This window comes from Entelurus aequoreus, linkage group LG15 (genome assembly GCF_033978785.1).
Source record: "Entelurus aequoreus isolate RoL-2023_Sb linkage group LG15, RoL_Eaeq_v1.1, whole genome shotgun sequence".
Classification (NCBI taxonomy): Eukaryota; Metazoa; Chordata; class Actinopteri; order Syngnathiformes; family Syngnathidae; genus Entelurus; species Entelurus aequoreus.
The window spans coordinates 1,194,277-1,214,647 of record NC_084745.1 but is presented as its reverse complement, the minus strand read 5'-3'; the positions used below and the strand labels follow the sequence as shown (position 1 = coordinate 1,214,647).

The 20,371-nt window shown below is 42.0% G+C and overlaps 1 protein-coding gene across 3 annotated transcripts in view; it reads right to left on the bottom strand.

Annotated features, from left to right (window-relative positions):
* The window catches only part of plod2 (procollagen-lysine, 2-oxoglutarate 5-dioxygenase 2), a 397,088-nt gene that overhangs the window by 313,666 nt on the left and 63,051 nt on the right, over positions 1 to 20,371 (bottom strand). The window lies entirely within an intron of this gene.

The following is a 20,371-nucleotide window of genomic DNA, read 5'->3' as shown; positions in this document are numbered from 1 at the left end:
TCATTTTTTAAAAAATCCCACTTTTCCCGAAATTCCCAAATTTCCAGGAAGTTCCCATTGAAATGGATGGGACAATTTTCCAAGTTGCACAATTTCCACATTTTTCAACCTCTTCAAACCATTCCACCTTCAACATATTCCACTCATCCTGGAAATTAAACTATCATTCATTCAAGTTACAAAAAATTCCAGGATTTCCCAGGAATTCCCGTTTTTTCAACCCCTTTGTTTCTGGTAACTTCTCCTTACACATTTTTCAACCAACTTCAAGCATTCCACCGTCAAATCGTTCCTCCTAATCAGTACAAAGAACCAAGTTGTTTTTTGAATTGCAAAATTCCCGAAATTCCAGGATTTCCTTAAAAGCATTTCTCAATTAAAAATGTTGCTGCTTCAACATTTCTCGACTGATTTAAACAATTCCAACACCAACCAATTCAGCTCATTCAGGACATTCATGCTCCTAATCATTAAAAAAAAAATCCCACTTTTTCCGAAATTCCCACATTTCCAGGAAGTTCCCATTGAAATGAATGGGACATTTTTCCAAGTTGCACAATTCCCACATTTTTCAACCTATTCAAACCATTCCAACACCAACACATTCCTTCCATCCAACTAACACTTTCCCAAGTTACAAACCAAATTCCGGTTTTCCTGGAACTTTAAACTCTTCAACATTCAAACCATTCCAACATTCAAACTATTCAGGAATCGTGGGCTTTCCCTTGACTAATTCCAAAAATTCCCAGATTCACCATAATTCCAGGTTTCCTGGGACATTTTTCCCCATTCAAAATGAATTACCCATTTTTCAAACTTCCACCATTTCCACATTTTTCAACCGATTCAAAGCATTCCACCTTCAACAAATTTCACTCATCCTGGACATTCATCCAAGTTACAAAAAATTCCAGGAATTCCCAAAATTCCTGTTTTTTTCCAACCCATTTTTTTTGTGGCCAATACTCCTTCCACATGTTTCAAGCGTTCCACTGTCAAATCATTCCTCCTAATCAGTACAAAAAACCAAGTTGTTTTTTGAACTGCAAACATTCCAGGATTTCCTTAATACCATTTCTCAATTAAAAATGTTGCTGCTTCAACATTTCTCGACTGATTTAAACAATTCCAACACCAACCAATTCAGCCGATTCAGGGGATTCATGCTCCTAATCATTTTTAAAAAAAATCCCACTTTTCCCGAAATTCCCAAATTTCCAGGAAGTTCCCATTGAAATGAATGGGACATTTTTACAAGTTGCACAATTTCCACATTTTTCAACCTATTCAAACCATTCCACCTTCAACATATTCCATTCATCCTGGACATTCAACTATCATTCATCCAAGTTACCAAAAATTCCAGGACTTCCCAGAATTCCCCTTTTTTCAACCCCTTTTTTTTCTGGCGCCTACTCCTTCCACATTTTTCAACCAACTTCAAGCGTTCCAGCATCGGAGCGTTCGCACGCAATTCCTTATTATTTTGCCCTTGAATGCTATCAGTAAAATGTTATCAGTAAAACTAACATTTGTTTTTATCGTCTTTTGGTCCCCTTTCCGTGTCGTCCCCTGCTGCACGCCAAGGCTGGTGGAGTCAATGCGACCCCGTGAACGACTCGTCGACATCCATGCTTTCTTCACATGCAGATATGAAGCCGCCGCGTGCAAACCGAATTCTGCAGGAGTTTGCCAAAGACGGCTCACGTGGGAAATGCGGTCCACCGCACGTAACCCCCGCGAGATCCGGCTCCGTTTTCCTGCCATTCAAAGCGAATCACACCTTCACCCAAGTCTTAAACAGGAAGTGTGAATAAGAAACAGGAAATCCTAACTTCAGCACCTTTTTTCCAACCGCTGGCCGCAGCTGGTGTGTGCAGAATTCGACAAAGTGCATCATAATGAGCACCAACCCTGAAGACATCTGATGAATATTTGAGATATTTTCTGTTTTGTAAAAGACGTTATTTTTAATTATTAGTACCAACATCTCAACCTTTCGCTTACATTTTTCTGTACACTATCATTTCTACAAAAAGGTGTGGGCCAATGAAAACAAGCCCCAGGTTGCAAATGGCACCAGTTTTTAGAGTTCTTCTTAGGCCCCGGCCAATAATAAAACATTTTTGAAGCTGAATATACTGAGGATTCCATTTTCCTAACATTCAAAGCGAATCACACCTTCACTCCTAGTCTTAAACAGGAAGTGTGAATAAGGAACAGGAAATCCTATTTCCAGCACCTTTTTTCAAATTGTTGGCCGCAGCTGGTGTGTGCAGATTTTGACAAAGTGCATCATATTGAGCACCAAGTCTGAAGACATCTGATGAATATTTTAGACATTTTTTTGTTTTGTAAAAAAACGTTACAAAGATTTGTGTTATTATTAATCATTAGTACCAACATCTCAACCTTTTGCTTACATTTTTCTGTGAACTATTATTTCTACAAAAAGGTGTGGGCCAATGAAAACAAGCCCCAGGTTGCAAATGGCACCAGTTTTTAGAGTTATTCTTAGGCCCCCGGTCAACAATAAAACATTTTTGAAGCTGAATATACTGAGGATTCCATTTTCCTGCCATTCAAAGCGAATCACACCTTCACTCCAAGTCTTAAACAGGAAGTGTGAATAAGAAACAGGAAATCCTATTTTCAGCACCTTTTTTCAAACCGCTGGCCGCAGTTGGTGTGTGCAGAATTTGACGAAGTGCATCAACCCTGAAGACATCTGATGAATATTTGAGATATTTTCTGTTTTGTAAAAAAAACATTACAAATATTTGTGTTATTATTAATCATTAGTACCAACATCTCAACCTTTTGCTTACATTTTTCTGTGAACTATTATTTCTACAAAAAGGTGTGGGCCAATGAAAACAAGCCCCAGGTTACAAATGGCACCAGTTTTTAGAGTTCTTCTTAGGCCCCCGGCCAATAATAAAACATTTTTGAAGCTGAATATACAGAGGATTCCATTTTCCTGCCATTCACAGCGAATCACACCTTCACTCCAAGTCTTAAACAGGAAGTGTGAATAAGAAACAGGAAATCCTATTTCCAGCACCTTTTTTCAAATTGTTGGCCGCAGCTGGTGTGTGCAGATTTTGACAAAGTGCATCATATTGAGCACCAAGTCTGAAGACATCTGATGAATTTTTTAGACATTTTTTTGTTTTGTAAAAAAACGTTACAAAGATTTGTGTTATTATTAATCATTAGTACCAACATCGCAACCTTTTGCTTACATTTTTCTGTGAACTATTATTTCTACAAAAAGGTGTGGGCCAATGAAAACAAGCCCCAGGTTGCAAATGGCACCAGTTTTTAGAGTTCTTCTTAGGCCCCCGGCCAATAATAAAACATTTTTGAAGCTGAATATACTGAGGATTGCATTTTCCTGCCATTCAAAGCGAATCACACCTTCACTCCAAGTCTTAAACAGGAAATGTGAATAAGAAACAGGAAATCCTATTTCCAGCACCTTTTTTCAAATCGTTGGCCGCAGCTGGTGTGTGCAGAATTTGACAAAGTGCATCATATTGAGCACCAACCCTGAAGACATCTGATGAATATTTTAGACATTTTTCTGTTTTGTAAAAAAACGTTACAAAGATTTGTGTTATTATTAATCATTAGTACCAACATCTCAACCTTTTGCTTATATTTTTCTGTGAACTATTATTTCCACAAAAAGGTGTGGGCCAATGAAAACAAGCACCAGGTCGCAAATGGCACCAGTTTTTAGAGTTCTTCATAGGCACCGGCCAATAATACACATTTTTGAAGCTGAACATACTGAGGATTCCATTTTCCTGCCATTCAAAGCGAATCACACCTCCACCCAATAATACATTCTGCTGGACTATATCCGGTCAGCAATATTTTGAGACACAATCTCGTTAGTGTATTCTGTGTAAATATGCTGGCCCACAGAGACAAAGATTGTGGGTGACTAACAGGAGGGTTCACTCTCCAGTAAGGCTGCGCAATTAATCGACATCAAGGTTTTAATAAGTGCAATAAATAACCGCAACAGGCTGTTTTTTGTTGTGTTTTCTCGGCCGTCACCGGCATTTGAGTGACAGACATGTTCGCCAATCGGAATTGTTGAGCCTCGCGTTTATTCCGGTAGAAATAGGTCTCACTCATTCACTCATTCACAATATTTGTCTCGGGGGTCGGAGAACGGTGCTCCAGTTTTACATAAACAGTCACTCCAAGCAACGTTTGTACGTTTTTACAATACAACTAAAACTATTCGTACTAACTGAACCGTCCCGAGTGTGACGTCTGTAAAATCAGAATCAGAATAGTTTTTTTTTGCCATTGTTTGAGAACGGGTTCACAAACTAGGAATTTTACTTGGTGCAATCGTGCAACATAAAACACATATCACACAGAATAGAATAACATGAGCTGTGACTGGGTTACGGCGGGGGGGGGGGGGGGGGGTTGGGGGGGGGGGGGGTTCGCAGCTTACTGCAGGTTTTGTTCCCCCGGGATGCAGACGGACCACTCCGGACAGGACGTGCAGGTAGGAACATGATTTATTCTTTGAAAGTCAAAGAAGTACCAAAAACAGAAAACAAGCCGAAAGAACAACGTGCCGATCGCACTGGATGCTAAGGCTACCACTTAGCATAGACTAGGAGACAAGCAATACTCACGTAACCCGTTGCGTGTAGCAAACAATGAAGCCAGGCCGACTGATAGGCTTAAATAATGCCTCAGATTGGTGCTCGAGAAACAGGTGAGCGTCCTGAACACCGATCAGAGACAGGTGGAAATAATAAGCAACCATGGTAACTAAAAACAAACTCAAAGGTGCACAAAAACAGGAACTGAGGGAGTCCAAAACTATCAGAACATAACAAAACATGATCCGTGCCACGGATCGTAACAAATATGTCTTACTCATTCACTATCTTTGTCTTGGGGGTCAGAGAACGGTGCTCCAAGCAACGTTTGTACGTTTTTACAATACAACTAAAACTATTCGTACTAACCGAACCGTCCCGAGTGTGACGTCTGTCGGGGTCTTTTTCATGCATATTTGTTTTTGAGACAGTTTCGCACCGCGGCTAATATATGTAAACACACTTATTTTAGAATTTGGTGGGTGCGGCTTAAATATTGGGTTACTACGGTATTAGGGCTATAAAGACATGTTTGATATTGGCTGTCAGAATAGAGTACAAGGTAGTCAAAGAATAAAGTATCAGAAGTTCAGAGACCTGTATGGCCTGGTTCAGTCTACTGAAGGTTAAATATTAAATGTAGTTATCAGCATTGTTAATTACATGAACGCGAGGAGCAAACATCCTCATAATGACCTCCCTGGGGCCCCCGCCTGCTCATCCTGTAGCGTGCTTTAATGGGGTTACTCCTCACCCTCTGTGGATTTCCCTCCACCCGACAAAAGCGCGTGTGCACCATCCGAGTAAACAGCCAGCATTTACATATTCAGCAATACAAACATGACCTGAAATAGCATCTTCAAAGAATTCCAATTTAAAAAAAAGTTGTACGATCATGGAACATCCCAAAGCTCGGGGAAGATGAAGAAATTAAGTCAAGAATGCCAACAAAGCAAGTATGCCTGATAACAAAAAAACGCTCCCACGTAAAGTGTATATATCAATAGCTTGATGCCTTGCTACTAAAGAACAACTAAGGTGTGCGTTACAACCAAACAGCTGGTAAATACAAAATTTACAGTACAAACACTTTGTGGAGCGCAACATCCAGTTTCGTGGCAAAGACTGGTTCTTTGCTAAACACTGTAGCATAAACACTACTGCCATCTACTGTCTTGGAATTGCAACTCCATGCAAAGTCTACTAGATAAGACTAAGAAAGCAAGATGTAAAAACTGCACAGCAAAGTTATCAGACCATTTTTTGAATGTTACATCACAAAAGAGATTCTGTTATCAAATAATTCACACATGTGAATAAACACAAAAAGTACCGGAAATTGGTACTGTAGAGTACCAGTACCAAATCACAGGTAGCAGTTGGAATGGGAAAAGGTACCCATGCCTAAGACTAGATGGGACCAGTTCTGACCAATGAAAGTCTAAGGCTGGATCTGACCAATCTAAGTCTAAGACTAGATGTGACCTATCTAAGTCTAAGACTAGATCTAACCAATCAAAGTCTAAGACTAGATGTGACCAGTCTAAGACTGGATCTGACCAATCAAAGTCTAAAGCTAGATCAGACCAATCAAAGTCTAAGACTAGATCTGACCAATCCAAGTCTACGATTAGATGTGACCAACCTAAGTCTTGAATCAGATCTGTCCAATTTAAGTCTAAGACTAGATCTGACAAGTCTAAGTCCAAGACTAGATCTGACCAATCTAATTCCAAGACTAGATCTGACCAAACTAAGTCTAAGAGTAAAACTGACCAGTCTAAGTCTAAGACTAGTTCTGACCAGTCTAAGTCTAAAACTAGATCTGACCAGTCTAAGTCGAAGACTAGATGTGACCAGTCTAAGACTGGATCTGACCAATCAAAGTCTAAGGCTACATCTGAACAATCAAAGTCTAAGACTAGATCGGACCAATCCAAGTCTAACACTAGATGTGAACAACCTAAGTCTTAAACTAGATCTGTCCAATTTAAGTCTAAAACTAGATCTGACCCGTCTAAGTCCAAGACTAGATCTGACCAATCTAAGTCCAAGACTATATCTGACCAATCAAAGTCTAAGGCTAGATCTGACCAATCTAAGTCTAAGACTAGATCTGACCAATCTAAATTCAAGACAAGATCCGACCAATCAAAGTCTAAGATTAGATCCGACCAATCTAAGTCCACAAGCATGAACTGATGAAGCCGACTGAGGTATTGGCACCAGCTGCTAGACTAGATCTGACCAATCTAAGTCTAAGACTAGATCTGACCAATCAATGTCTAAGACTAGCTCTGACCAATCTAAGTCTAAGAATAGATCTGACCAAACTAATTTAAGACTAGAACTGACCAATCTAAGTCTAAGACTAAATCTGACCAGTCTAAGCCTAAAACTAGATCTGACCAGTCTAAGTCCAAGACTAGAGCTGACCAATCTAAGTCTAAGACTAGATGTGACCAATCTAAGTCTAAAACTAGATCTGACCAATGTAGGTCCAAGACTAGATCTGACCAATCTAAGTTTAAGACTAGATCCGAACAGTATAAGACTCGATCCGACCAATCTAAGTCTAAGACGAAATCTGACCAATCCAAGTCTTAGACTAGAACTGACAAATCTAAGTCTATGATCAAAAACTGATGAAGTCTACTCGGACGAGAGACGAAACATCTTCCAAGACAAACCAAACTGTCCAGTTGTGGTGGATTGAATGCCCTGAGACTACATTAAATCAATCAATCAATCAATGTTTATTTATATAGCCCTAAATCACAAGTGTCTCAAAGGGCTGTACAAGCCACAACGACATCCTCGGTACAGAGCCCACATACGGGCAAGGAAAACTCACCCCAGTGGGACGTCAATGTGAATGACTATGAGAAACCTTGGAGAGGACCGCATATGTGGGTAACCCCCCCCCCCTAGCGGAGACCGAAAGCAATTGATGTCGAGTGGGTCTGACATAATATTGTGAAAGTCCAGTCCACAGCGGATCCAACACATCAGCGAAAGTCCAGTCCATAGTGGGCCACCAGGAACCATCCCGAGCGGAGACGGGTCAGCAGCGTAGAGATGTCCCCAACCGATGCACAGGCTAGCGGTCCACCCCGGGTCCCGACTCTGGACAACCAGCACTTTATCCGTGGCCACCGGACCTGTGCAACTCCCCCTCCATAAGGGAGAGGGGAGCAGAGGAGAAAAGAAAAGAAAAGAAACGGCAGATCAACTGGTCTAAAAAGGGAGTCTATTTAAAGGCTAGAGTATACAAATGAGTTTTAAGATGCACATGACATTGCCCTGAGACTACAATGTCCTGAGACTACAATGACCTGAATGAATGAGAACCTTCACAAACAAAGCACACTAGTCTATGGTCTCATGTTCACTACAATATGTGACATGGCTGCAGTCAGTCTTATGTGCCCAGTGAGAAGACTTGTGAAGGCTTCAATATTACTCTATGTTTTTTTGGCGTATTTCAGGTCACAAACAAGACGAGAGAAACACATCTGCTTTACTTCCGATGAAACATGCTCGAGTTTTTCCCGAACCACCTCCTTTCCCCCAGCTTCTCAAATGACTGATGTCCTCAGTTCACCTCTTTAATCCATCCCCTGTACTCGGTGGTCTACACCTCTGTGCCTTCAACGGCATGCTCCGTTTCCACAGCAATATCCCCACTCTTCAGAGGCAATCTGGACCACGAAGTTTCCATGATGTATGCTAATTGTAATTTGACAATGAAAACTGGGGAGAGGATGCAAATGTGTATGAACTGCTGATTGTGCGGCAAAAGGTGGCTAATCAATACGGTTAGTGTCACTGGATTGGAGCGCTCGGCACCTGCAGCCCGCCACGCTCATTTCGTCTTGATTGTCATCAGAGCTCATCTGTTTGCTTGTGTTCTAGAAACGCTCCAATTAGAGGACTCGGTTCAAGCGCAGAATACAGCAATTTGCAACATTGACAATTAAGTCGTTTGAACAGCTGAAAGTAACCACTCAGTGGAGTTGGACTCCAGAAACACCAATCAGAATCAGAATCAGAATAGTTTTTTATTGCCATTGTTTGAGAACGGGTTCACAAACTAGGAATGTTACGTGGTGCAATCGTGCAACATAAAACACATACAACACAGAATAGAATAACATGAGCTGTGACTGGGTTACGGCGGGGGGGTCGCAGCTTACTGAAGGGGTTTGTTCCCCCGGGATGCAGACGGACCATTCCGGACAGGACGTGCAGGTAGGAACATGATTTATTCTTTGAAAATCAAAGAAGTACCAAAAACAGAAAACAAGCCGAATGAACAACGTGCCGATCGCACTGGATGCTAAGGCTACCACTTAGCATAGACTAGGAGACAAGCTATACTCACATAACCGGTTGCGTGTAGCAAACAATGAAGCCAGGCCGACTGACCGGCAAAGGCGGGCTTAAATAATGCCTCTGATTAGTGCTCGGGAAACAGGTGAGCGTCCCGAACAGCAATCAGAGACAGGTGGAAATAATAAGCAACCATGGTAACTAAAAAACAAACTTAAGGGTGCACAAAAACAGGAACTGAGGGAGTTCAAAACAAACAGTAAATAACAAAACATGATCCCCCAAAAAAAGTCTGCGGGCTATAGAGCGTTTTCTGTTCGGGCTCCAGTACTATGGAATGCCCTCCCGGTAAAAGTTAGAGATGCTACCTCAGTAGAAGCATTTAAGTCCTATCTTAAAACTCATTTGTATACTCTAGCCTTTAAATAGACCCCCCTTTTTTAGACCAGTTGATCTGCTGTTTTCTTTTCTCCTTTGCCCCCTCGCCGGGTTATTCCGGTTCCAGTGACCATGGATGAGATGCTGGCTGTCCAGAGTTGGGACCAGGGTGGACCGCTTGCCTGTGCATCGGTTGGGGACGTCTCTGCGCTACTGACCTGTCTCCGTTCGAGATGGTCTCCTGCTGGCCCCACTATGGACTGGACTCTCACTGTTATGTGGATCCACTAGGGACTGTACTTAGAGGGGGGTTTACCCACATATGCGGTCCCCTCCAAGGTTTCTCATAGTCATTCACATCGACGTCCCTTGTGTGGGCTCTGTGCCGAGGATGTCGTTGTGGATTGTGCAGCCCTTTGAGACTTTTGTGATTTAGGGCTATATAAATAAACATTGATTGATTGATTGATTGATCATAACAAACTGAGCTATCAGATCTTGTCATTGTTCATGTGCCTGATGGCCGAGGGGGAAAAACTGTTCAGGAGGCGGGAGGTGTGGGTTTTGGATGGACCGTAGTCTCCTGCCCGAGGGGAGAGGGGAGAATAGTTTGTGTCCAGGGTGAGAAAAGTCAGCTGTGATCTGACCCACACGCCTGGTCCTGGAGGAGAACAGGTCCTGGACGGGTGGGAGTTTTCAGCCAATAACCTTCTCAGCTGCAGTCGATGCTAGTCCTGGACTGTGGCGCCGGGGAACCACACGGTGATGGAGGAGGTGAGGATAGACTCAACGATGGCTTGGTAGAACTGCACCAGCATCTCGGTCGGCACCTCAAGTTTCTTCAACACGCCAACTGCAGTTCTACGGCTAACGTCCCACAGTTTTGGTGTTCTCTTTCTTTGCTGTAGGGCTCTGTTAATGCAGAACCTGTTTCTTCCGAATCAGAGGAAGCACCTCACGTAATGTAACGACTACCATTTCCCAGCTTGCCTCTGGCGCTCATCACAGGAAAGGTCGTGAAGGCTGCGCTGGTACGTGTGCTATACCACTTCCTCTTATTGACGATGCATAACATTTTTGTATGCATGGAACAACTCCGTGAAGTGTATTAGTCTGATCTGCTGTAGCACACTTTGATAGAGCGGGTGCCTCCATCTTCATTTTTAATCCATTCCAAAGGTTCTGTTGTCTAAAAAAAACTAGGTCATCAATGTAAATCCAATTAATTCATTCCAGACGCCGAAAAATGTCAGCACAGAACACTACGATACTACGACTACACGCACAAAACAATGCAAAATACCACGCAAACAAATTGCTTGGATTCTACTGACGTCCCGTCCGGCTCGCGTTCCGCCGATTAAATACGCATGGTGGTCAATCTAGCTCTGTTCGTAATGGGAACTCGGCGCCATTTAGCCTTTCTCGAAGAAAAAATGTTGTTTTCGGCTGTACGAATTGTTCAAAACGCGAAAAGGATCGACGTTTCTTCAGAGTTCCCCAAAAGGTAATCGAAAAGGGCTGAAGAGTGCAAGATTTTACGAAAGACGACGAGAAAAGTAGCTCACATTCTAGACCAAAGGAGCGGAGTCGAAAAATGCATCGGTTTGCAGTGATCACTTTGTTAAAGGTTTGTTTGATATACTTTTAACGTTTATTATTTCCCATTGAAGTATTATCTTGATACTATTTGTATTTCTTAAAAACATGTTTGGTACGAGTGTTTCGAAAAGTGAGTCTAAATTAAAAAAAGCAAATGTGAGCAAAACTCATAAGAGTAAAGTTTTTACCAAAGACAACAATCATAAATGAATATTTTAGCACATACACGATGTTGACATCTATAGTTACAGTATATGTTGATAAACAATCATAAATGAATCTTCCAGCACGTACACAATGTTGACATCTATAGTTATATTTTGATAAACAATCAAAAATAAATATTTCGGCACATACACAATGTTGACATCTATAGTTATATTTTGAGAAACAATCGTAAATTAATCTTTCAGCACGTACACAATGTTGACATCTATAGTTATATTTTGATAAACAATCATAAATTAATCTCTCAGCACGAACACAATGTTGGCATCTATATTTATATTTTGATAAACAATCATAAATGAATCGTTCAGCACACACACAATGTTGACATCTATAGTTATATTTTGATAAACAATCATAAATTAATCTCTCAGCACGAACACAATGTTGACATCGATAGTTATATTTTGATAAACAATCATAAATTAATCTCTCAGCACGAACACAATGTTGACATCTATATTTATATTTTGATAAACAATCATAAATTAATCTTTCAGCACATACACAATGTTGACATCTATAGTTATATTTTGATAAACAATCATAATGAATCTTTCAGCACGTACACAATGTTGACATCTATAGTTATATTTTGATAAACAATCATAAATGAATCTTTCAGCACGTACACAATGTTGACATCTATAGTTATATTTTGATAAACAATCATAAATGAATCTTTCAGCACGTACACAATGTTGACATCTAGTTATATTTTGATAAATAATCAAGAATGAATCTTTCAGCACGTACATAATGTTGACATCTATAGATACATTTTGATAAATAATCATAAATGAATCTTTCAGCACATACACAATGTTGACATATATAATAAGAGTTTGATAAAAAATCATAAATTAATATTTCAGCACGTACACAATGTTGACATATATTAGTTATATTTTGATGAAGACGGGGAAAAAACATGCTACTGGCAAACGGCGCGTGCAACAACAACAACAACAACAAACATGGCTGTAGACACAAAGTTAAATCATGGAATACAACCTCACCCGAGCAAAAACAATACATATTTATCCTGGAGAGTGTTGATACCAATGTCCTTGACCCAGACACGCACAAAGAAGTTGTAGACCTCCGTACTTTTACAAGTTTGTATCTGTTTTGTCATGTAGAATGATGTCTGTAATACAATAGTTCCATATGTCTGGGAACACGACAGACGAGAATAATCCTTGATATCACTCCAAAAATCTTTTTTTGATTAGGTATAGGGGTCTATTTCATTGCATAGTTTGATTTTGTTGTTGGAACAAACAGTCATCTTGGCTTGGTTGACCACTACTTGATTGATTGATAAACGGCTCATGTTATCTGTTTGCTCATATTTTTTGAGAAGTGGCTTCAAACGGGAGTTTTGTTTGCATTTGAACGTAGCTGCTTTTGACTGAACAGTTGTTCCTGGAAACACATTGTACAAAGGTTTGCATACGGAATGTTCTGTATACCACAGCAGGTACTTTGTCTTTTACAGTGCTGAGGTTTCTCTGGGTCACGGCCTATCTTGGCATTTTGTAACGGTTTTATTCTGAAAACATCCGATCTATCCGGTGACCAATTCTCAGTGCTGGTTAGTGCAGGAGTCTTTGCGTAATGGGTCACATGTTGGGGGACCTGGTCTCAAACCACTGATGGTTAGCCGCAGTGACTTTAGCCCTAATGAGTAAGTATCATGAGCCAGCGTCACGCTGAGGCTAATAGTTTGCTTGGAGCAGCTAAAAGTATAACAAGATAATAAGAAACATTAATGCAACCCCCAACGGGCTGACTGGCACCTGCCTATGACACGCTGAGGGCGACATTTAGTCTAATCGACATGAACAATTCCTTTGTTTTCAACACTGAATGTTGATGTAATTCATGCCTGGGTGACTGGAACACTTTGCAGGTAAAATAGTGTGGAGGATACGGCAGGGGAGTGAACTGGAGAGGGGGTTCTAAGGACAGGATGGGGATTTGCTTTCAAGTTGGCCACAAGAAGCAGTCGTTATACCTTCTGTTTGCCACTCTCTGTTTGGAAATTAAAGACCCTCTCTAGCCCCCAAAGATGAGTTCTGAACAAGACAAGTACAGTTTATGTCAACATACAGGAGTTTCTTCTATAGGGCAAAACCTCAGGTTTGAACCCTGGCATAAAGACTCTGTAGTTCAGGGCCACGACGACTCTGGAGGTGTTTCCTTTGATCACTTTGATTGAATGAATACACTCCTTTGCGTGATGGGTCACATGTTGGGGGACCTGGTCTCAAACCACTGATGGTTAGCCGCAGTGACTTGAGCCCTACTGAGGAAGTATCATGAGCCAGCGTCACGCTGAGGCTAATAGTTTGCTTGGAGCAGCTAAAAGTATAACAAGATAATAAGAAACATTAATGCAACCCCCAACGGGCTGACTGGCACCTGCCTATGACACGCTGAGGGCGACATTTAGTCTAATCGACATGAACAATTCCTTTGTTTTCAACACTGAATTGTGATGTAATTCATGCCTGGGTGACTGGAAAACTTTGCAGGTAAAATAGTGTGGGGGATACGGCAGGGGAGTGAACTGGAGAGGGGGTTCTAAGGACAGGATGGGGATTTGCTCTCAAGTTGGCCACAAGAAGCAGTCGTAATACCTTCTATTTGCCACTCTCTGTTTGGAAATTAAAGACCCTCTCTAGCCCCCAAAGATGAGTTCTGAACAAGACAAGTACAGTTTATGTCAACATACAGGAGTTTCTTCTATAGGGCAAAACTCAGGTTTGAACCCTGGCATGAAGACTCTGTAGTTCAGGGCCACGACGACTCCGGAGGTGTTTCCTTCGATCACTTTGATCGAATGAATACACTCCTGCACTAACCAATTCTCAGTGCTGGTTAGTGCAGGAGTCTTTGCGTAATGGGTCACATGTTGGGGGACCTGGTCTCAAACCACTGATGGTTAGCCGCAGTGACTTGAGCCCTACTGAGGAAGTATCGTGAGCCAGCGTCACGCTGAGGCTAATAGTTTGCTTGGAGCAGCTAAAATTATAACAAGATAATAAGAAACATTAATGCAACCCCCAACGGGCTGACTGGCACCTGCCTATGACACGCTGAGGGCGACATTTAGTCTAATCGACATGAACAATTCCTTTGTTTTCAACACTGAATTGTGATGTAATTCATGCCTGGGTGACTGGAACACTTTGCAGGTAAAATAGTGTGGGGGATACGGCAGGGGAGTGAACTGGAGAGGGGGTTCTAAGGACAGGATGGGGATTTGCTTTCAAGTTGGCCACAAGAAGCAGTCGTAATACCTTCTATTTGCCACTCTCTGTTTGGAAATTAAAGACCCTCTCTAGCCCCCAAAGATGAGTTCTGAACAAGACAAGTACAGTTTATGTCAACATACAGGAGTTTCTTCTATAGGGCAAAACTCAGGTTTGAACCCTGGCATGAAGACTCTGTAGTTCAGGGCCACGACGACTCCGGAGGTGTTTCCTTCGATCACTTTGATCGAATGAATACACTCCTGCACTAACCAATTCTCAGTGCTGGTTAGTGCAGGAGTCTTTGCGTAATGGGTCACATGTTGGGGGACCTGGTCTCAAACCACTGATGGTTAGCCGCAGTGACTTGAGCCCTACTGAGGAAGTATCGTGAGCCAGCGTCACGCTGAGGCTAATAGTTTGCTTGGAGCAGCTAAAATTATAACAAGATAATAAGAAACATTAATGCAACCCCCAACGGGCTGACTGGCACCTGCCTATGACACGCTGAGGGCGACATTTAGTCTAATCGACATGAACAATTCCTTTGTTTTCAACACTGAATTGTGATGTAATTCATGCCTGGGTGACTGGAACACTTTGCAGGTAAAATAGTGTGGGGGATATGGCAGGGGAGTGAACTGGAGAGGGGGTTCTAAGGACAGGATGGGGATTTGCTTTCAAGTTGGCCACAAGAAGCAGTCGTAATACCTTCTATTTGCCACTCTCTGTTTGGAAATTAAAGACCCTCTCTAGCCCCCAAAGATGAGTTCTGAACAAGACAAGTACAGTTTATGTCAACATACAGGAGTTTCTTCTATAGGGCAAAACTCAGGTTTGAACCCTGGCATAAAGACTCTGTAGTTCAGGGCCACGACGACTCTGGAGGTGTTTCCTTCGATCACTTTGATTGAATGAATACATATACTGTGTTTCTGTTAAAGTTTTATCCTCCATCCATCCATCCATTTTTCTACTGCTTGTGTCTTACGGCGTCACGAGGGGGTGCCGGAGCCTATCTCAGCTGCATTCGGGCGGTATAGGCGGGGTACACCCTGGACAAGTCGCCACCTCATGGCAGGGGCAACACAGATAGACAGACAACATTCACAATCACATTCACACACTAGGGCCAATTTAGTGTTGCCAAGCAACCTATCCCCAGGTGCATGTCTTTGGAGGTGGGAGGAAGCCGGAGTATGGTCCACGGGGGAGAACATGCAAACTCCACACAGAAAGATCCCGAGCCCGGGATTGAACTCAGGACCTTCTTATTGTGAGGCACACATACTCACCCCTGTGCCACCATGCTGCCCCTTATCCTTCAAGTTCTTGGTAATACTTTTAGTTCAACTTAGCAACATTGCGTCCGCACGCATTCAAAAGCCCATTGAAAAATATTGCTAATTTCGCATCGCTTCGAAGGCCTTCATCGACAGATTTCAGGAATGTTTTTCTCAAATGGCCACTAAATAATCCATTCATCCTTGATATCACTCGACAAATCTATGTATATAAAATCGGCTCGTTCGTCCCCGAAACACTCAACCGCCTCCTCCCGAACCAAACAATACAGGTATCGGCCGATTTTATTGAAAGAATACGATAAATGTCTTTTATTGTCTTTCTGTGGCAGTGTCAGAGAAAGTTGCGCATGTAAACAAACTATGGTGATTTCAAGCACCCCCGAAATTAGTAGGACAAAACGGCGCTCGCCAAATACGCTCATCAGTGAAACATGTTTGATATACTTTCTAACAATTAGGAAGGTTTGTGTCATGTTTGTCCACCTAAACCAACCATATTCAAACTAAAAAAGTATTTTTTTCCGTCATCTTTTTTCTATTTTAAGACATTTTTGAAAAAGCTACAGGGAGCCACTAGGGCGGCGCTAAAGAGCCGCAGGTTGCCGACCCCCGCACTAGGCTAAGTGTGTTACACGAGTAATATTAAAATCCAAAATAGGGCCAGAAACAAAATGTTATTTCGCGAAACAAAAAGCATTGCCCTTGCCTTGACTCTTCCATCCATCCATTTTCTACCGCTTGTCCCTCTTGGAGCCTATCCCAGCTCCACTCTGGGCAGACGGCGGAGCACACCCTGGACAAGTCGCCACCTTATCGCAGGTTAGCGAACATCCCCGGTTCCAGGTTGAACGAACGCAAGGAAAGTAGCCGTGAGCGTACTTTGTGGTTAAGTTGTTCCAAAATAATGCTTGGTCATTAGCCTGAGCCTTGCCTGTCATCCATGCGCAACACAATGGAGCTTTTTAAAAGCTGAAATTGCCTGTAGAGGTTGAACTTGCTGCAATCATACGTGATTGCTCCCCAACAATTAAGCCTCTCTGGGAAAAAACCCAAGACGGTTACAAACAAAACACTTGACAAACTACTGTAATAAGCCGCTACTCCCACTGAAAGCCCAGCATGTGGGACAGTTTGAAAATATTTCCTCCCATTTTGACTTCCAAACTCCATTTATTTCCCTCGCTCCGAGACTCTGAGAGTTGGAGGAGAGCGGAACACTTTCTGGCTCAGAAAGTGGTGGGAACTGCAGCTCAGCCGTTTTACAAAAACCCGGGGCTCGTAATACATCCTCATCCCCTTCCCCAGGCGGCCCTTGATCCGATTTTCTACCGAGCGCAATCCCGCCGCACGAACTCAACCTGAAACCGCACGCTGACATTTGCTTCTAACAATCGTGGACTGGAGCTTCCTACACACCACAAATGTTTCAGTGCTGACACAACACATGTTCTTCCTCGTGTTCTGGAAGTGAATATGTTTGTTTACCTTCAAGACTTGACTTTTGTTTCCTGTTGTGAGCCAGCTTTAGGGTTTACAAAGTAGTCGCAGTTACATCTAGTAGTTACATCTACCTGTGCACTCCGAGCTCGGTGAAAGGACCCAGAGCGGTCCAGAGGATTCAAATATCACTACCAAGTTATCCTAAACTACTGAAAAAGAATCTGGCTCCCATAATATCAATTTTTTTTCGAGTAATCCGTTAATAGTTAACTGTATTAGATTGGGGTGTAATGGTACACAAAAAATGTGGTTCGGTGCGTACCTCGGTTTAGAGGTCACGGTTCGGTTCCTTTTCGGTACAGTAAGAAGACAACAAAATATAAATGTTTTGGTTATTTATTTACCAAATTCGGAAAAAATGGCTTTATCCTTTTAACATTGGGAACACTATAATAATTCTGCCCATGTTAATCAACATTAAAGGCCTACTGAAAGCCACTACTAGCGACCACGCAGTCTGATAGTTTATATATCAATGATGAAATCTTAACATTGCAACACATGCCAATACGGCCGGGTTAACTTATAAAGTGACATTTTAAATTTCCCGCCACACTTCCGGTTGAAAACGTTTTATTATGCTGACATATGCGAGTGACGTCACGAGGGCAAGGGAAGTATTCGGAGCCCGTAGAAAAAGCTCTGTTTTCATTTCATAATTCCACAGTATTCTGGACATCTGTGTTGGTGAATCTTTTGCAATTTGTTTAATGAACAATGGAGGCTGCAAAGAAGAACTTTGTAGGTGGGATCGGTGTATTAGCGGCTGGCTGTAGCAACACAACAAGGGCTACTTACCCTGATAGCAGACGCCTAGCCGATGCTAGCCGCCAAACCCACGGATGAAGTCCTTCGTCGCGCCGTCGATCTCTGGAACGCAGGTGAGCACGGGTGTTGAGGAGCAGATGAGGGCTGGCTGGCGTAGGTGGAGCGCTAATGTTTTTATCATAGCTCTGTGAGGTCCGGTTGCTAAGTTGCTAAGTTAGCCTTAGCGTCTTTAGCAACAGCATTGTTAAGCTTTACCAGGCTGAGAATTATTAACCGTGTTGTTACATGTCCATGGTTTAACAGTATTTATGTATTTTGTTTCTATCTGCATTTGAGAACGATGCTATCACGTTAGCTCAGTAGCTAAGTGTGTCACCGATGTATTGTCGTGGAGATAAAAGTCACTGTGAACGTCCATTTCGCGTCCTCAACTCTCATTTTCAAGAGGATATAGTATCCGAGGTGGTTTAAAATACAAATCCGTGATCCACAATAGAAAAAGGAGAGAGTGTGGAATCCAATGAGCCAGCTTGTACCTAAGTTACGGTCAGAGCGAAAAAAGATACGTCCTGCACTGCCTCTAGTTCTTCACTCTAACGTTCCTCATCCACGAATCTTTCATCCTCGCTCAAATTAATGGGGTAATCGTCGCTTTGTCGCTCCGAATCTCTCTCGCTCCATTGTAAACAAAGTAAAATTGTGAGGAATATTACCTCCACGTCCTGCACTGCACTCTAGTCCTTCACTCTCAAGTTCCTCATCCACTAATCTTTCATCCTGGCTCAAATTATTGGGGTAATCGTCGCTTTGTCGCTCCGAATCTCTCTCGCTCCATTGTAAACAAAGTAAAATTATGAGGAATATTACCTCCACGTCCTGCACTGCAGTCTAGTCCTTCACTCTCACGTTCCTCATCAACTAATCTTTCATCCTGGCTCAAATTAATGGGGTAATCTTCGCTTTGTCGCTCCGAATCTCTCTCGCTCCATTGTAAACAAACTAAAATTGTGAGGAATATTACCTCCACGTCCTGCACTGCACTCTAGTCCTTCACTCTCACGTTCCTCATCCACTAATCTTTCATCCTGGCTCAAATCAATGGGGTAATCGTCGCTTTGTCGCTCCGAATCTCTCTCGCTCCATTGTAAACAAAGTAAAATTGTGAGGAATATTACCTCCTGTGACGTCACGCTACTTTTATCAGCGAGCAAAAGTTGCGAACTGTATCGTCGATTTTCTCTACTAAATCCTTTCAGCAAAAATATGGCAATATCGCGAAATGATCAAGTATGACACATAGAATGGATCTGCTATTCCCGTTTAAATTAAAAAAAATCATTTCAGTAGGCCTATAAACTGCCTCAAGTTGTTGCTCGGATTAAATAAAATGACAAAACGTTTCTTCTACACATAAAAAGTGCAACATTAAACAGTTTCAAGTCAACTCATCATGCTTAATTTATTACAGCATTTGGGAAGCCTGTAGTTGACTTTTATTATGTAAATGTTATATTTTTATCAACATGTGATAGCAGGGACCCTGCCATTCAAAACTAGGCTGCTCCATTACTAATGATTAATGTAACTATAGCTGAAAACATGGTACTATAGCAATAGGAGAGACTATTCATCCCTGAACACCATGGAGTTCATGTAGGCTTAATGATGCACTTACATTATTATATCAACTATCAGAGACAGAAACTCTTCATTTAACATAATGTCCTTTTTTGCTGCATCAACACAGCTCAATCAACACAGAAAAAGGTAAAGTGAAATTACAGACAGACAGGGCTTTGCTGTCCGTAACACACACACACACACACACACACACACACACACACACACACACACACACACACACACACACACACACACACACACACACACACACACACACACACACACACACACACATGTGTGATACGTGTGATTTAAAGAAACAATATTTCATATTTAAACCTCCAAACATTAGCTCCCTAATCATTTTAGCGGGCACATTTTTCTAATAACTGCGATGAGGTGGCGACTTGTCCAGGGTGTATCCCGCCTTTCCGCCTGATTGTAGCTGAGATAGGCTCCAGCGACCCCAAAAGGGACAAGCGGTAGAAAATGGATGGATGGATTTTTCTAATAAATTGAGTATCTTTACAGTCATCCACTGATCACACACTTTACCGCTCTCTACAACGGTGTGAGGACTAGCATGGACTAGCATCGGTAAAAAGGTGGTGCACAACGCAACGATGACAAGTTATGTTCCGGATATGCTAGCCTTTTTTACCAGCTTCTGAGGAAGTTTAAAACAAGTTTTGTTTGGTTTGCATGCACATACTTGGAGACGGCTGTTTGCTTT